Below are 6,864 nucleotides of genomic sequence, written 5' to 3' on the forward strand. Positions count from 1 at the left end.
CCCCACTGATGTTTGGTGGCCCCAGCTTTGCACAGCAGCAGGCTGTCTAGATCTGCAAAGCCCTGGCCAATTAGCTCCTCACCCATGTGAACAGGAGCCCTCCCCATATGAGTAGGATATTTGAGAACTTGTGGTGCTTGGGCAAAGTACCTGAAGATTGGAAGAGGGCCAATGTGGTGCCTATTTTCAAGAAAGGGAGGAAAGAAGATCTGGGGAACTACAGGCCAGTCAGTTTAACCTCAATCCCTGGAAAGATCTTGGAAAAAATTATCACAGAAACCATTCTTGACAGGCTAACAGAAGGCAACATTTTGAGAGCGAGCCAGCACAGGTTTGTTACAGGTAAGTCTTGCCTGACCAGTCTCATTTCCTTCTATGACCAGGTAACATATCATATATTTGGACTTTAAAAAGCCTTTGAACTGGTGTCCCATGATGTCCTCATCAAAAATTGGGCAACTGCGGCCTTGAGTATACTACAGTCTGATGGCTGGGGACCTGGCTCTGTGGTCGGACCCAGAAAGTGGTAGTTGACAGAACTGAATCATCATGGCACTCAGTAACCCATGGTGTTACCCATGGCTCTGTTCTCAGACCTATACTCTTTAAAGTCTTTATAGAAGATTTGGACTCTGGCATCAGAAGTGGACTGGGTAAGTTCGCTTATGACACCAAATTTTGGGAAAGAGTGTCCACACTTGAGGATAGATTGGTGATCCAGGCTGATTTCAGTAGGTTTGCAAGGTGGGTGGATGAAAACCTAATGGCATTCAATACGGAGAAATGCAAGGTGGGAGGGAGGACCAACATCACACTTATAGGCTCAGCAATGCTACACTTGCAAGCACCATGACCAAAAAAGACTTGGGTGTCATGATAGACCACAAGATGAACAGTCACCAATGTGATACTGCAGCCAGTAAAGCAAACAAAACTTTGGCTTGCATCTACTGATGCATCTCAACCCAGGATGTTATCCTCCCACTGTACTTGGCCTTGGTGAGGCCACAGCTGGACTACTGCATCCCTGCATCCAATTCTGGGCTCCACAATTCAGGAAGGATGTGGAGAAGCATGAAAGAGTCTAGAGGAGAGCCATGTGCATGATCAGAGGGCAAGAGAACAGGCCTTATGAAGAGAGGCTGAGAGCCATGGGACGACTCAGCCTGGAGAAGCGCAGGCTCAGGGGTGACTTGGTGGCAGCCTATAAGTACATATGAGGTATGCATCAGGATCTGGGGAAATGACTTGAGCACCCTAAGGGATGACAAGGTCCAATGGTCACAAACTACTGCAAGACCATTTTAGGCTGGACATAAGGAAAAACTTCTTTACTGTCCAAGCCCCCAAGGCCTAGACTTCCCCCAAGAGGTGGTGCCTGTACCTACTCTGGACATGTTTAAGAAACATTTGGATGCTTATCTTGCTGGAATCCTTTGACCCTAGCTGACTTCTGCCCTTTGGGCTGGGGGGGCTGGACCTGATGATCTTAGGAGGTCTCTTCCAGCCCTAATGTCTATGAAATCTATGAGTGCCCCTGCCCTAGCACCAGGCCTCGCCTTCTCTGGTCCTGTGTCATAGGCACAGCTCCCCACAACCCAGGCTGGCTGGGCACCATCCCCCTTCTCTCCTTCCACCCATGGGCATGCACCAGGCCTCCAAGGGAATGTGGCCCATGTTTTAATCAAATGTTGAAACTGATAAACTTTTAGTATATTTATTAAACAAAAGATGCAATGTTACACACTCTGGGACTTGGAACATTTTTCTCAATTAACACTGAGAGAGTGGGGAAGAACCCTGGCTGTACTGGGTATGATGTTGAGAGGGGGAAAGGATTGGAAACCTTGTTAACCTCAACTTAACAAACATGAAACCTTGGGGTTGCCAGGGGAATACCATGCGTGAAACTACCACCCCTTAGTTTAATGAGAAGTTGCAGCAGCCGATAGTGGATGATCATAATAAAGAATATGTGTGGAACATTGCCTGCTCCAGAACTTGGACCTGATCCCACGGAGGCTGCCTATTTTCACAAAGGATGCTGCTCCCTGGAGTAGGCCCTGCCAGATGCCTTCCTGGCTTCTTGGACCAGAAATTAGCAGCTTCTGCACACCAGAGCTCTTGTTCTGGGGCTCCCCCTGCATCTCCCAGTCAGTGCACAGCATGGAGTATTCTCTCATGGCCACCATCCAGGGCCCCCACCATGGGACTCCTGGGCATGTTGTCTCAGGGAAGAGTCCCTGGAGCAGGGCTCTCCATGCTGGTGGGGTGGGGACTGGGCAGTAGCCTGCCCCTTGACTACTGCTCAGGAAGGCAATGGACTCTGCAGGAAGCACCACTGATGCCATTCAGGGTGCAAAAGGTGGATTCCAAGTGGTCTTTTTCCTCTGTGCATAAACTCCTTATCCTGGCTCTGTGATGCTCCCTGTTCTGTAGTGGTAAGGGAGGTATCACGCAGACAGAAGCTGGCCACCTGTAGACCTCATTCTTGGGTCTTTGCAGCATGTTCCTGGGCTTGGACAGTTCATTTAAGTGCTGTGGCAGTGTGGGTGCAAGCAGTCGCCAACCTGTCTATTTTGGCCTCCCACATTGAGGGTCTCATTTGGTCCTCATTTAACTAGCGCCATCTATGTCTTCAGCCCTGGTGGAATGAGCCTTCTCCGGGAAGAGAGGAAGGGAGTTGTGGGGAGGGTTTTCTAGGGGAAATTTTTCTCATTCCTGTTGCACCTTACCTGCAGCAGTGTTCATAAGTAGGTGCTCTGCCAAATGGTGCCTAAAGGTGCACCAGTGAATATGCGTGGTTGTGATTGTTGGTTACACTTTGGCTGTGGGGCTCAAAAAAGCTTTCAGTACCTTTTGGGGTGTGTTTGGATGCCAGTCTGCATTAGGTGGATATGCATCAACATGCTGGATCTCAGGAAAACAATGTGACCTTGAGAGATGAGGCGGCCAGTTGTCAATTAACCAGATTTACATTGAGGTCCCACTCAATGTAATGTGTTCTGATAACTCCCCAACAACAGTAGAGGGTAATGAACCTGGTGCTTCAGCTTTACTCCAGGTCAGTGTTGTGGGGGGGGGGGTTGGGGGGGGTAGAAGGGGGGTTTGAAAGGCCATGAGTTCAGTGGGGAGCATCAATAAATCAGTATCATCAGTCTTCCACCTGGACAGTCATTGAGCCAAGAGCATATTGAATATCAGAGTAGCCAATCATATCCTTCTCCATGACCATACCTCAGCCTACCAAGGAGTCATATTAGACCATTCCTTTACCTATAAACATCACATTCAGAAAGTCAGTAGTAAAGTCCCTGCATGGGTAGTTGCCATAAGAACCACTGCACTTGCAGTGGTATACGCCCCAGCAGATTACCGTGCTCCTGTATGGTCCAGAAGCTGTTGAATACTAAGAAGTTAAATACTGTACTTAACAGTGCACACAGACTCATAACAGGCTGCACAACTTACACACACAGAGATATATTCCTTGTAATCTAAGGCATTCAGCCAAGTGACATAAGAAGACCCTAGCTGCTCTTCTGCTACTACATTTCTGGGACCATTGAGAGCCTGACCGGCTGTGGCCTTGTGGGTTGTGATAAATTTAGATAAGGGGTAGAGTGAATGGAAGTGATCATTCAGAGTAATCTCATCTGAAATCTATTTCTACAGCATTTTATACCAACACCAAATGAGTCCAACCCCACCTTTTGGACATGACCTTGACAGAAAAGTGTGGGTCAAACTGAATAGACTGAGATCTACATATGGATGCTTCAAAACAACACTGTACAAGATGAACATCTTGGACAGTCACATGTGCATGCAGTATCCAGCAAACAGCACAGTACTTAATAAAAAACTGCAATCTTTACAAATGCCCAGTTGGGCTTAATAGAATTCTCATGCTGAGCAATGATACCAGACAGTGGCTCATAGCTGGCTGGAGAGAACTTGTAGCATTTCATACACTCCTGAGAGCATCTCCCTGAGATGTCTGGTTCCCTGGTTGCTGCTGAGTGCTTAGATTGTAACCACTACAAAAATGCTTTTAAGCTGTGATTAGCCAGAATGTGGTAGGTAGTTTGTGAAGATGCCAATGTTTACCCATGACTTCTAGGCTGAATTGCTAGAGATCAGCCTACTTAGGCATGAACATGCTAACACAACTAAAAATCCAAATGTAGCAGCCATATTAACACCAGCAACAAGAGCACACTTGCCCTATCTGTGCCTGTGGCATTTGCTTCTCAAACAGTAGGTTGCATTCAAGATATTGGTCTTCAGAAGTACTGAATGAGATTGGCTCAAGATACCATCTAAAGAGAGACGGTCTAAGATATTGTTCCTCAGTGGCTCTATTCCTTAGGAACTGTGCAATTGGTAGTCAGTAATTGGAAATTGTGAAAAGTGGAAGAGGAGAATCCGCAGCATCAAGGCTACAGTTTTAGAATGTCTTAACTGAAGAGATTAAAAATGACTGTGAACCTTATGTCCTCTGAACAATGCATTAACATTAATTCAATTAGCCTATCTTTCCCCTCACAACAACTTAAAATAGAAGACAGGAGAAAGAAGAGTAGGTAAAGAGGTAAAAACAAGAAAGAAAAGTATGGAAACAGAAGGACTTTTGGACAAGAGGAAAAAATTAATAAACAAAAAAATCCCTAGACAGCCTTTAGAGGGAAATATTGAGTAAAATTAGATGTGTATATTGTTTTAGTGACCATGTGTTGGAGGACATGCTCAGGTGCTATAGTGATCAGTGCTCTTGTAAGAACCTAGATAAACCACTATTATGCCACATAGATAACAAAGCCATATTTACCATATACTTTGTCCATGTTATTCATGGAATGGATTTAATTGTATATAGACCAAAGGAAAAAGAAACTTTATAAACATAACATAGTTTTATTCCATATAAATACAAATAAAAAGGTACAGTTAATACCTTTTAAGAGCTGGTTGTAATATATACATCACTTTATCAAAAAAAATGACAGTAAGGGAGATGCTGTGCAGGCTATTTTCCATTTTGCCATTTCTTTAGCCATACACTCCTATGAATCCACTGTCACTACTGTACATCTCTCTTTATAACCTAAACAGTATCATTTTTTTCTTTCTCTCTTAGAAGTGCATCATCTCCTTTTTGAGTTCATCATGCTGCAGGGCCTTCTCTCAGCTCCTTGGTGTGCCCGTGCACTTGGTGAATTAATATCTGAATATTCAGGGGATAGCCTAATGTCTGCCACAAATACTTTCTCATGCACAGCCCCCACGGGATGCACGGGTGTTTGCTTTAACTCCTGTCTTCATAGATTCAAGGACAGTGAAACATGCTTAAGCAAGTCTTGGCAAATTTGTACGCTTACTGCTGGAGGGAGGCCCAGGTCTGAAAACGAACTCCCATACTCTGTGATAAATGTACATGCGTTTCTTCCTAATAGAAAGATGTGACATAATGTGTTTTGGACCGTTACCACGTACATATACTATACATATGTATTCCAATGTATGTTTCAGTTTTTTTCTGATTGATTTAGATCCAGCTACTTTTTCAGTTCCAAAAACCTTGTGTGAAACCAGAGGTCATAAGCTCTACTTCTCATGCTACTGGTATTCAGTTAACTGAGGACTATATCCGTCTGTGTGTCAGTATGCAGTCAGGGATCATTTCGATTCTCCACTAATCACCCAAATATTTTTTCCTTTTCTTTCTTTCTTTTTCTGACTCATAAGAGACATTTTTTCCTTTCCAATTTATTTAGGGTTTACACTAAAGTTCGGTTGTTCAATGATTATTTACATTTTCCTTTGAAGATAGGAAATATAGGTTTTCAGATGAGAGTTATCCAAAGTCTCATGTTGGCACATAAATAATATTCTGTTCTATTAGCCATGAATGATATTAGAAATAAGATTTATTTCTCTTAATCTTTTGAGTATGTGCCTGCTTTGTCTGATGTAGAAAATAATATTTTATAGATTAATTAGATTATTATTACACATTTATTTTGTTAGTCCATGTTAATTATTATTGATGTAACATATATGTTACAAATTACCTACAAAACAGATTGTATATTAATGTACACGTTAAAAAGAAGATATCTATATATATTAAGCCTCCAAACAACATATGGACACCAGAAACTGAGTAACTGAGCCAGGAAATGTATATTATATTCAAGTGCCACGTATACCATCTAACCTTTTTGGGGTCATCCAGTTGAGCTGAGTTTTTGATAAAAGAAGACTCTCTACATTTTTCTTTCCATTTCCCCAGTTTATTCTAGATGTAATGGATTTGAGAGATTCTACTGCATTTCTAATGATAATACATGACATTTGAACTTCTTAAAACTGATTAAAATCAAATAATGACAAAAAATGATTGCTTTCAAAACCTGCCTGCAAAACATACCACTGTAACATTACAGCTTGCCTGTAGTTGTAATAATAACCTGTGAACAATATTCTGGTGGAGGGATACTGAAAGAAAACAAATAATTTTTGGCTTTTTTAATTCATTTACTTGTTAGATTGGTTCACATTTAACAATGTCATTGCTTTTCCTGCAGTTTAAGAGACTCTCATACTTTGTGGAACCTTAGTTAGTTGCTTCAGGTGGAATTTATCTTTCACACAACAACAAAGTAAAGGAAAACATGCCTAAAAGTAGGAGAAAGCAATTGTAAAACTTGGAAGATGAGCAGGAGGACTTAGGCAGAGGCATAATGGTGTGGCTGGGCATCTGGGGCAGCTGCCACACACAGGGGCGGTGGTATTTTCCACTCGTTGCTGTACCATTAGTGCAATTGTGTGGCTGCAGAAGTAGCTATCTTTCCCCTTCCC

General features: G+C 42.8%; 1 long non-coding RNA gene across 1 annotated transcript in view; it reads left to right on the forward strand.

The window, feature by feature from the left end:
* Nucleotides 1-5,701, forward strand: part of LOC109310510 — a 10,248-nt gene extending 4,547 nt beyond the window's left edge. The window contains exon 3 of the long non-coding RNA XR_002101227.1: nucleotides 5,553-5,701. This is a non-coding gene — a long non-coding RNA (uncharacterized LOC109310510). The remainder of the gene's footprint in view (nucleotides 1-5,552) is intronic.
* Nucleotides 5,702-6,864: the final 1,163 nt, after the last annotated feature.

Source organism: Crocodylus porosus, unplaced genomic scaffold, assembly GCF_001723895.1.
Source record: "Crocodylus porosus isolate Cpor-Errol unplaced genomic scaffold, CroPor_comp1, whole genome shotgun sequence".
NCBI lineage: Eukaryota > Metazoa > Chordata > Crocodylia > Crocodylidae > Crocodylus > Crocodylus porosus.